The sequence below is a fragment of the Triticum urartu genome, chromosome 5A, assembly GCF_056163025.1.
Source record: "Triticum urartu cultivar PI428250 chromosome 5A, HENAU_Tu73, whole genome shotgun sequence".
Taxonomy (NCBI): domain Eukaryota; kingdom Viridiplantae; phylum Streptophyta; class Magnoliopsida; order Poales; family Poaceae; genus Triticum; species Triticum urartu.
Genome location: NC_141877.1, coordinates 537,000,921 through 537,013,031, shown reverse-complemented (window position 1 = coordinate 537,013,031; position 12,111 = coordinate 537,000,921). Strand labels below are relative to the sequence as shown.

Below are 12,111 nucleotides of genomic sequence, written 5' to 3'. Positions count from 1 at the left end.
CTCCCTCTATATCAAAATGTAAGACTTTTTTTATACTCCCTTTTGATACAGAGGACTATATGTTAGGATATACGTACTACTTGAAAAAACAAAGGACAGCAACCCTCTTGTCAATTGGATGAGCTTCCTCCTGCTAACATTTCTGGCTTTTTTTTTCCAGATAGCAGAAGTCGTCTTAATTTTTCATCTACTTTTGCTAAGGGTTTGCAGTTGGAAAAAAGTTATATTTCTGCAGCCTTTTTCAACTCTCCACAGAAATTCATCAGTCACAGTTATGCTAGTGCCTGCCTGTGGGCCGTGACTATAGTACTTGCACACATCTCTGAATATGATACTTGTCTAAAACAAAACTCTGAATATGATACAGGCTAGAGTAAAAGCATCTCTGAACATGCCGATTCTATCCGCTGGACGCTTACATCCTCTAACAATTACACCGCGGCCTCTGCCTATGACACACACTTCATCGCTCACATCCACAACCCAAGTTTGCACAAAGTCTGGAAGCTTAAAACGGATGGAAAGGTTCAATTCTTCATGTGGTTGCTCGTCCAAAATCGGCTGTGGACCGCGGACAGACTCTGTACGCGTGGATGGCCGCACAATGCAACTTGTGCACTCTGTGATCAATCCATGGAAACATTGACACATCTTCTGCTCGAGTGCCCATTCAGCAAGCAAGTATGGTTCGCCTTCAGCTCTTCCCACCCAGGGACAGCGGCTGCTGCTCGCACGACCACAACTGCCCTTGGATGGTAGAAGAAGACCTCATGTTTTCTGTCCAAGAAACATGCCATCCACAAGTCTGTCCTGCCAGTTTTGGTTGCCTGGCACATCTGGAAAGAACGCAATCGCAGGATTTTTGAAAGTACGACCCTGGCTCTCTCCGGCTTAGTTAGCTTGATTAGAGATGACCTCCTGACTATTGGTCAGGCTTTTTGCGAGGAGTAGTTTTTTCCTCTCTTTTCTTTTTTCTCTATCCTTTGTTCTGACTGATTTCAGTCTGTACAGTTTTCCCTCGCCTATAATGAAAAGCAGAGCTCCTGCCGTTAACCGTAAAAAAAAAGCATCTCTGAATGAAGACCCTGCATCCCAGCTGTTCTGAACTTGTGATCATGATCATGTTGCTTTGCTGTTGCCTTGGGCTTCTTTGACCCCTCCAACTCCACTGCTATGGCCAAGCTGTACGTCGGCATATGGTACAACGACATACCTGAGCTCACCGTCGTGTGGGTCGCCAACCGGGAAACTCCAGTCTCAAAAAGGAACATCACTTCCTCTTCACCAATGCTTTCCCTCACCAACACTTCCAATCTTGTTCTGTCCGATGGTGATCGTGGCAGCCGTGTCCTCTGGACGACGACCAATGTGGCTACCGACCCAGGCTCGCCACCCCCGGCGGCGGTTCTTCTGAACACCGGCAACCTCGTCATTCGATCTCCCAACGGCACCATGCTGTGGCAAAGCTTCGACCACATGACCGACACACTTCTTTCTGGTATGAAGATCCGGTTCAGGTACAGGACACGTGTCCACGACGAGCGCCTAGTGTCCTGGACGGGTCCCACCGACCCCTCGCCAGGGCGCTTCTCCTATGGCGGGGATCCAGACACACTGCTCCAGATTTTCCTCTGGGACGGGGAGCGCCCGGTGGCCCGCACCCCGCCATGGACAGGGTATCTGGTGACGAGCCAGCGCAGGTACCAGCAGGTGGAGGCCCTGAACACCACTGCTATCATCCTCTATCTGGCTGTCATCAACAACGATGACGAGGTCTACCCTGTGTTTTGATTTTCGGTTTGAGCTTTTTTTCGCCCTAGGCCGAGATGGTCGTATTTCGGCCATTTTCAAAAATTTCAGCTGAAATTTGACCAAATTTTGACTGCAATTTGACTTAAATTTGACCAAATTTTGCCAAATTTGAACAATTTCGGCCTAAATATACTTTTCATCCTAGGCTGAGATGGCCGAAATTCGGCCGAAATCCACTTTTTTCGGCCAAAAATCAAAACACAGGATCTACCTCACCTATAGTATGTCCGACGGCGCCCCGCCTACTAGGTATGTGCTAACATACTCCGGCGAGTACCAGCTCCAAAGCTGGAGCAGCAAGTCGTCAGCCTGGGACGTCCTCGGTGAGTGGCCGTCTCCTGTATGCAACCGCTATGGCTTTTGCGGTCCCTATGGCTACTGTGATGAGACAGCGGCGCCTGACCCGACTTGTAAGAGCAATTCTAACGGGACGACCCAAACGGACGCGTGCTTTGTTCGCTTTTTGTCCGTTTGAATCGGTCAGGCGGGCGCCGGCGTCCGCATTTTAAAATGGGTCGGCTTGACCGTTCAACGGGGAAGCCGACCCAAATATGACGACGTGAAAAAAAAACAAGTTGCATGAAATAAACATAATTAAACATAAAAGTGGCCGGTCAAACGCCGGCCAAAGTCCACCTACATCTAATAAACATTAAATAAAAACATTAAAAAAAGTCTGCGCCCGCCTGCTGCCGCCCCACACGCTCCCTAGACGTCGTCGGCCTTGCCCTTGCCCTTGCCCTCGACGTCGCCGTCGTCGGTGAGGTCGATGAAGACCCGAGCAGGGCCAGCCCACCCGAACGCCGCCTGGTACGCTGCCAGGGCAGCCTCCTCCGACGTCTGCTGGGGCGGCGGCATTGCGGCAAGCCGCGTGCGCTCCTCCTCCTCCTCCTCGAGCCGGAGCGCCTCCGCGTCATGTTGGAGCATGGCATCGTAGCGTATCTGCTCTTCGCCGTCGCCCTGCTCCTGGCGGAGCCAGTGCTCCTTCCATCGCTCGAGGTGGGCCGCCTCTTCCTCCGGCGTCGCGGCGAACTAGACGGGAGGCGCGCTCACCCACTCGTGGTACTGGCCCGTCCACGAGTAGGCCTCCTCCGGCCAAGTGGGTGGAGGTGGGGAGCGCTTACGCGACGGCTCCGGCTCCGGCTCCGGCTTGGGCTGTACGGGCGGCGACGGCGGAGGCGGCAGCACGAAGAGCGGGGTGTGGACGGAGTCCCCCGCCGCCGACAGGGCAAGGGCTTGCTCCAGCCCATCCCAGTGCGCGTCCTCCTCGATGCGGCTAGCCTCCAGCGCATGCTGCAGGGCCTCTTTGAGGGCGGCTTGGTACTCCGCCTCCGCCTCCATGTCCTCCGGCTCTACCTGCGGGGGCGGCAGTGGGAACGGCGGCGGGACGGCGTCGACACCCGAGCGCCGTTGCTCCTCGTGTTCGAGGGCGAACCAAGCCTCCCAGTTAGGAGAGTCGGCGGCGTACTCGGGCAGTCGACGCTGCTCCGGTGTGAGCAGCGCGCGATACCGGCGCACCTCGTCGTCGTGCGCCCGCTGGGTCCGCGGAATCGCCGGCACCGGGATCCGGTTTGGATCCAAATGCCAATGGTGCGGCAGCGTCATGTCGGGGTAGGGGAGGGGCTGCCTGTACTCCCAGTGCCACCGCGCTTGGTGCACCGGGATGTGCAGGCACCGGCGTCCAGGGCGGAAACGCGCCGGCGGTGGAGGGGGAGGGGGAGGGGGAGCACGGGATGACGAGGCGTCGGGGGTGCCCTTCCCCTTGCCATTGCTTTTGCCGAAGAGGCCCATGGCACGCGCTAGGGTTTGCGGTCGCCGGCAAGGAAGCAAAGGAAGTGGTGGGGGGTCAGATGTGGACGGGAGAAGTGGATGAGGCCGACCCCGCCGCATGCGTGGTTAAAAAAGGACGCGCGCATTGGCTGACGCGTGGGCCCGCTGTCGGTGGTCGTCATAAATAAGACGACCGGTGGCGGTTGGGTGGCCGCCAGGTGGGGACGCGGCGAACGGCGAGGAGACGCGCGGCGCGTCCGTTTCGCGTCCGCGCCGACGCATTCCAGGCGCAATTTTGGGTCGGAAATGGATCGGCGCGGACACCGTGCGAACACGATTTGAGTTTAGGTCGGCGCGTTGGGCTGCCACTTTTGTCCGCGTCAACTTAAATGGACGTGGACGGATGAAATGGGTCGCCCCATTGGAGTTGCTCTAAGTGCCTCGATGGCTTTGAGCCGGCGCACAATGACGAGCGGGCTGCTGCCAGGTTCTCAGCAGGGTGTCGACGGAAGGAGGCGCTACGCGGCTGCGACAATGGATTCTTGGCCTTGCCAGGGATGAAGTCGCCGGATAGGTTCGTGCTCGTCGGCGGGGATAGGAGCACGCTTGAGGAGTGCGCGGTGGAGTGCACCCTCAATTGTTCATGTGTGGGATATGCTTATGCCAATCTGAGCAGCGGCAGTTCCAGGAGATACGTCGTTTCGAGGTGCTTGGTGTGGGTCGGGGAGTTGATTGACACGGGAAAGGTAGGCGCAGAATTCGGCAACGACACACTCTATCTTCGACTTGCAGGCATGGATACAACAGCTGGTACTGAAGCTCAATTCACCCTTCTTTCTACTAATACTGGTTTCATATTAGCTAATACTCCGTATATATGTAGTTTCATCAGTCATTTGTTCTTTCATTGTATGTGCACTAAAGAAGGTAAAAGGACAAAGAGCAATCCGGTTCCGGTGAGGATTGTGTTGCCAATTTTAGGAGGCAGTGTTCTGGTGCTCATATGCATATTCCTTCTATGGTTAAAATTCAAAGGTATGTTTTGTTGATCTTCTTAGGAAAAATCCATACTTTACCATCTTGTGAGGATGTCCATTTTACCATGTAAATTTGGCGTTCGTCTACTACCGTATGGGGCTAGGTGGTTCCGTGCACGGTATAATCACTGTGGGGAGTGATGTAACAATAATAGGCAATCTACTAGATAGAGAACCCAACTTAGGATGAGGCACATCGATCATAGTGGTTTGAACTTCCCATCCTCAGTGAATCACAGTTCTACAAATACTCGGTGTCCAAGTGTTTTGAAAAAACAGAGCAACTGCCCATGGTGCTGTGGAGTGGGCAAGGGGTCCTCCATGGTGTTTTTTCAAACACATGGATCTCATTTTTATGTCAAGTGATTCCCATATTATATGGTCTGCCATCGCCTTTTTACCTTTGCCGTGGTGACAGATGTGCAAAAGTTTTCAGGGGGTCACTATAACCTTTTCTTTCTTATTTCTGTTATATATACTTGTTAGAGAGGAAATGACTATAACAATGTGGGAGCAGGCAAGAATATAAAATGGAGAAAGCACAAGAATATAAGAACGGATGTCATGCATATCTCTGATGAAAACCCTCCGTGTGATCAAGAATTTCCTTTTGTAAAATTAGAAGAAATTTTCCTTGCAACCAACAATTTCTCCGAAACATGCATGATTGGGCAAGGAGGCTTCGGAAAAGTTTACAAGGTAACTTATACGTTTTCTTGCTATTCCTTCTACTTCAGGATAATTGATTTGTTCATTTCCCAAACTCAAATCTGAGATTTACATTGTATTTCTATAGGGAACGTTAGGTGGTCAAGAGGCTAAGTAGAGAATCTCAACAAGGCACGGTAGAATGCAGGAATGAAGTAATTCTAATTGCAAAATTGCAACATAGAAATTTGGTTCGACTTCTTGGATGTTGTAGTGATGGAGACGAAAAGCTTCTTATATATGAGTATCTGCCTAACAAGAGCTTGGATGCTACCCTTTTTGGTACATATTCTTATAAATCACAGTTTTTTTTTTGCAAAATCAATTTTGCTTACATTTTTATTTTTACAGACCACTCAAGAAAATTGTTGTTGGATTGGCCAACACGATTTAGTATAATCAAAGGGATTGCAAGGGGACTTTTCTATCTTCATGAGGACTCAAGGTTGACCATAATCCACAGGGATCTCAAAGCCGCAAATGTTTTGTTAGACGCAGATATGAAACCCAAGATAGCAGATTTCGGCATGGCGAGAATCTTTGCTGAAAACCAGCAAAATGCAAATGCCCAACGCGTAGTCGGAACATAGTGAGTAACTCATGAATCAATAGCTGATTTTAACCGTGACAACATTCAACTCTATTTGCTAACGCTTTGTAAATGACATGGCCTAGTGGCTACATGGCCCCTGAGTATGCAATGGAAGGTGTCTTCTCTACTAAGTCTGACGTCTACAGCTTCGGCGTGCTACTACTAGAGGTCATACCTGGTTTAAGGAGAAACTTCTGTACTCAAACCATGAGTTTTCCTAGCCTTGGTATATATGTGAGTACACAAAATATTTCTCCTGAGTTTCTATTTATAAGGATATCAAGTTTAGGTGGATTTTTGGTTTTGACAATTAAATGAAAAGAGCTTTCATTTCATGTTTTTATTGGCTCAGTCATGGAATATGTGGAAGGAAGGAAAGGCAGAAGAACTTGCAGATTCATCTATCATGGATACTTGTTCATCAGAAGAAGTTCTGCTTTGTGTCCATGTGGGGCTCATGTGTGTCCAAGAAAACCCGGATGATAGGCCACTCATGTCAATGGTCGTCTTTGTCTTGGAGAATGGAAGCACCACACTTCCATCTCCGAATCGCCCTGCCTACTTTGCAGGTAGGAGTGCAGAAATAGAGAAAATCGAAGTTGATATTCAGAACTCTGTGAACAGTTTTACACTTACGGAGGTAGAAGGTCGATGAAATGATTGTGATTACTCTTGTACTAGTCATCAACCCGTGCGGCTGCACAGGCTATAACCTTCTACAAAAACATGCCACTGTCTGTATTTCTTCTATTATCCATCTAATCATGCTAAGCATAGTTCATACTAAAAATTATCACATATGGGAGATCAAAGCATTTAGTCCCACTGTACGTTGCAGGGTGTTGAGTTTTGGGGCTAGCCGATCAGGAGAAGGAATTTTTGTTCTTTATGCCACACCAAAAAATGAGTGATAAGGATGAATATATAAGTTTTTGTTTCAAAGGAAGAGCACAGAGCACATCATAAGGTCAGGAACAGCTGCCACAATCTTGTTCAAACACATCCACAACTTTTTCTACCCAGATAGTGATGCAGTGTAGTACTGAAATAAATAATAATTGAAAGCACCATTCCCTAGTCCAAGGAGTATCTCTACAAAAAAGCAACAAGACCTAAGCCACGAAAAATCAGGTTACGACCAGGATCTCTGATTTTTCTATATGCTAAATTTGTTTAAGCATATATGAGGGCGGATGATCTGATACATGAGGGCGGATGATCTGATTTTAAATATCTTCAGTCTAAATCAGATTCAAATCATGAAGCATCAGAGCAAATTCTAGTTCAGAGCAGTAGTGCATGAGAGATTTTGTCCAATAATATTATGAAGGTAGACAACAAGGCATAGTGGAGATTAAATCGGGACAAATGAGAGGAGAGTACCTGTATGTGTTTGATGGCGAACAGAGATCGATGGATTCCTTTTGGTTGCACCAGCCATATCAAGTTGTTCAACTATGAAGTTATCAATGTGAAAAATACACATTTGAATCCAACAACATAGGTCATAGTAATTAAGCAAGTTATTTTTATGTTAGCACAGTGTTAAATGAAAATTAAAGTTCATGTCAGCACAATGTCAAAATCAAAATTAAAGTATTTTTAACTAAAGAATTAAAGTATGTTACATACCTTTCCAATAAGTGTTAGCCAATAATACTATTTGCATTGTTCAGAGCCTGGTAAAAAGAGAGACTGCTCCTTAGCTAATTGGTTATCCAACCAATAAAAGGCACACATGAATGTCGGATGTTAATAGAAAACATTAAGACAAATAGTCCTAAGAAATTTCTGAAGGTACTTGAACCAACAAATTTGTACCTCAAACATATATTCTACGGTAAGCTTCACAAGAACACTAATTGCAACGATGGAGTATGGAGGTTAATGGTACCTGCTATAGTAAGTCCATGCTATGCTCCTCACTAACAGGAAAAAAAAGATTGATTGTTGAGTACAATGATTCCTCTTGTCCACTGCAAATGATTCCTACAGAATGTTAAAGAGTGTGTTCTTTATCTCCAAGGTCCCAGTAATATGCCAAAAACAGGAGTGAGAGTGACTCCACAGTAATTACATTAGAATACCAAAAAAATAAATACATTATTGTTGTACAAGACAAACAGCAAATCCGTGTACACAAGTGCAACGTGGACTTATACGATCAGCAAGCAAAGTCTCCGTCTTACTGATCTTGAAAAGCGCTTCTTCCTGCGCCATGTCAACGCACAAGAATAGGGGATCGCAACAGTTTTTGAGGGTAGAGTATTCAACCCAAATTTATTGATTCGACATAAAGGGAGTCAAAGAATATTCTCAAGTATTAGCAGCTGAGTTGTCAATTCAACCACACCTGGAAACTTAATATCTGCAGCAAGGTGTTTAGTAGCAAAGTAATATGATAGTAGTGGTAACGTAGCAAAAGGTAATAGTAGCAAAAGTAGTGTTTTTTGTATTTTGTAATGACGATAGCAATAGCAACGGAAAAGTAAATAAGCGAAGAACAATATATGGAAAGCTCGTAGGCAATGGATCAGTGATGGAGAATTATGCCGGATGCGGTTCATCATGTAACAGTCATAACCTAGGGTGACACAGAACTAGCTTCAATTCATCAATGTAATGTAGGCATGTATTCCGAATATAGTCATATATGCTTATGGAAAAGAATTTGCATGGCATCTTTTGTCCTACCCTCCCGTGGCAGCGGGGTCCTAATGGAAACTAAGGGATATTAAGGCCTCTTTTTAATAGAGTACCGGAACAAAGCATTAGCACATAGTGAATACATGAACTCCTCAAACTATGGTCATCACCGGTAAGTATCCCGATTATTATCACTTCGGGTTTAACGGATCATAACACGTAATAGGTGACTATAGACTTGCAAGATAGGATCGAGAACTCTCATATATTGATGAAAACATAATAGGTTCAGATCTGAAATCATGGCACTCGGGCCCTAGTGATAATCATTAAGCATAGCAAAGTCATAGCAACATCAATCTCAGAACATAGTGGATACTAGGGATCAAACCCTAACAAAACTAACTCGATTACATGATAGATCTCATCCAACCCATCACCATCCAACAAGCCTACGATGGAATTACTCACGCACGGCGGTGAGCATCATGAAATTGGTGATGGAGGATGGTTGATGATGACGATGGCGACGGATTCCCCTCTCCGGAGCCCCGAACGGACTCCAGATCAGCCCTCCCGAGAGGTTTTAGGGCTTGGCGGCGGCTCCGTATAGTAAAACACGATGAATCCTTCTCTTTGATTTTTTTTCTCCCCGAAACCAAATATATAGAGTTGGGGTTGAGGTCGGAGGAGCTCCAGGGGGCCCACGAGGTAGGGGGGGGGGGCGCCCCCACCCTCGTGGACAGGTGGTGGACCCCCTGGTCTTCATCTTTCGCAAGGATATTTTATATTTTCCGAATAGGTGTTCCGTGAAGTTTCAGATCATTCTGAAAACTTTTGTTTCTGCACATAAATAACACCATAGCAATTCTGGTGAAAACAACGTCAGTCCGGATTAGTTCCATTTAAATCATGCAAGTTAGAGTCCAAAATAAGGGCAAAAGTGTTTGGAAAAGTAGATACGATGGAGACGTATCAAATAGATGGCTTGACATGGTGATCAAGAATTCTAATGTAATTATTTTTCAACAACAAATCAAAGATTTGATCACACATGTTTGAATCGAAGGTATACGTTTTGTTTTCTAGCCGATCTTGGTGTGCAAATGGCTTTGGAGGTAAGCAAACGAATGGTTCAGATTTAGAATCTCCCCATTCGGCTATGCATTGTGCTTTGCACCCTATCTTCGATGTATTTGGATAAGATATTATATTAGCATCGGATTTCTCAAAAGAATTTGATCTTGGCTTTAAATTTCTGAAACGAAAATAGTCAGAATACACATGTCTCAATTGAGACCAAGTGCAAGCCAAGTATTTAACAAGGAAAGCTACCCAATTAGATATGAAATTTTGATAAAGCAATGGGGAAAACTTTGGCTGCAATAATAAGTCACTATTGGTCTTTATAAATGGTACAATAGATTGACCGATATGTTCTATAATATTTTTATTGCTAACAAGTAAATTTCCCTTCTTTATTGGTCTTTCAAAATTACTTATGAGAATTTCTCTTATAGAAGCATCAACAATAAAGTTGCGACCAAATCGGAAGATAGGTAAATCACTTGCTAGACATACATTTTCAAACACGTTGGGAGAGCATGATGGTTGCATTACTTGAACGATATGTTGTTCCTCTTTCGAATAGCTCCCCAACACCTTGTCATCCTGTTTTTCTAGAATAAATTCGGCATATGTAATATTTGATTCGGTCTTTTCAATAGCCGAATTAACTTTGTTATCCGAATCACCACCTTTTTTGATAATTCTATCTACACCCAATGCTTTCTCTTTTTGACATAATCTAGCTTGAATTGCAGCAGAATTAATAGGATTTCTCTCTTTTATTAATTCATGTAGAACAACATTGCATTTGTCCCAAAAAGACGTAAGGTTTTTCTTAATGACCCAATCTGGATAGAACTGCCCCCCGACACTTTTAGACTCTTTTGGTAACGAGATGTCACCAAAATTCTGTAATTTTGCAGGGGAAAAATTATATGCTACGATACTAGGTGACGACACATGTGATCCTATAGAATTTTCACTTATTCGGTTATTAGCATGAAGGTGCAAAGCCGAATTATGAATACCCATAGTTGCATATGGTGCCAAAAAAATAGTAGCATGAGGTGTAGCATATGATGACTGAGGGTAACTGGCCGGATAACTAGTAGTAGCATGGCCAATTCCCGTATCCACCAACATGTTTTGATTAACATATTGCAAGCTAGTTGCCGATGAATAAAAAGGTGAAACACTTTGTTGCATAATATCAGAAGTTCCTAGGTGAAGTGTTTCAACTTGATTAACGGAACTCATCATGTTGTTCATCGGCATATGGATTTGCGGGGCTGCCGATGCATGGGAGTTCGTATACATATGTTCCATGTTGCTAAAATTATATGAGGTAGAAGCATGGAGATTTTGTTGCATTGGCTCTTGCACATAATTAGATGCATGATTGATAAAGCTAGGGCTAGTCGATACATTATGCTCATTAAATGATTTAGCAACAACATATGCATTATTTGCATCTACATAGGTGAATTGGGTATTCATCTTACCTTTATAGATTGCAAATCCTAGATGACAATCTCTTCGTAGCAAGAACGGGCCGGAGACCGTTCAAAGCTTCGTCCCCAGCGGAGTCGCCAAAAAGTGTGTTCGCACACGAACACGTCACCGTATACCCTCGACGCCGGGGGTGATGCACCGCAGCTCACGTCGAAGGAGACCCGTCCGGAAGCGCGGTACGCAAGCAATCCGGCGGGTGCTTTTGAGGACCCGAAACCCCACACGCCCGGGAAGGACCCCGTTAGGGCATGCGGCGGCTATGGGCTGGCCTAGGTCGACCTGATCGCCCCTAGGGCCTCGAGGTTCACCATCCTGCAACAAGAAAAACAGATGAAGAACGAGGAAGAAGAAGAACTAGGGTTAAGGAGAAAAGATAAAAGATAAAAAATGGTAGATGATTTGATCGATTGTGTGTTGTTCAATCGGCCGTCACCCCATAGGTATATAAGAGACGGCTAGACTTCCCCGTGCAAGAAAAAGGCTTGGATTCACGTCCAAAACCCTAGTCAAATTCGGATTGATTTTGTCCGAACTTTTTAAAACTATTCGGTTTAAACTGACTGGACCTTACGGGTAATTTTTGAGGTGGTAAACGACCTCAGATGGAAACGAGCCCAAAAGCAATCTTGACCGTTTCAACGAGACGAACAACTTTCATGTTGAACGTTTTTTTGATCAGAGGTCATCTTGAGGGCCAAATCACTCGCGCAACACAGAATATTATTCGCGCTACCCATCAGACATGGTGTCTGGTGGGGCGCGCCACTTTTGGCTCGTGATAGGGGTGTATTCGGATGGTTGTAACTTTTGCATACGAACTCGGTTTGGAACGATTTTTATATCAAAATCGATCGTTTAGACGAGACGAAGATAATTCGTGTAAAAAGTTTTCTCATACGTGGCCATCTTGGAGGCGTAATCAGCCGAATAGTGTTCTAAATACAAAATCTCAATACTTCGAACACA

At 45.7% G+C, this 12,111-nt stretch overlaps 1 pseudogene; it reads left to right on the top strand.

Moving 5' to 3' along the window:
* The first annotated feature begins 1,128 nt into the window (after nt 1-1,128).
* On the top strand, nt 1,129-6,574 carry LOC125556567 (putative G-type lectin S-receptor-like serine/threonine-protein kinase At1g61610; annotated as a pseudogene).
* Nucleotides 6,575-12,111: the final 5,537 nt, after the last annotated feature.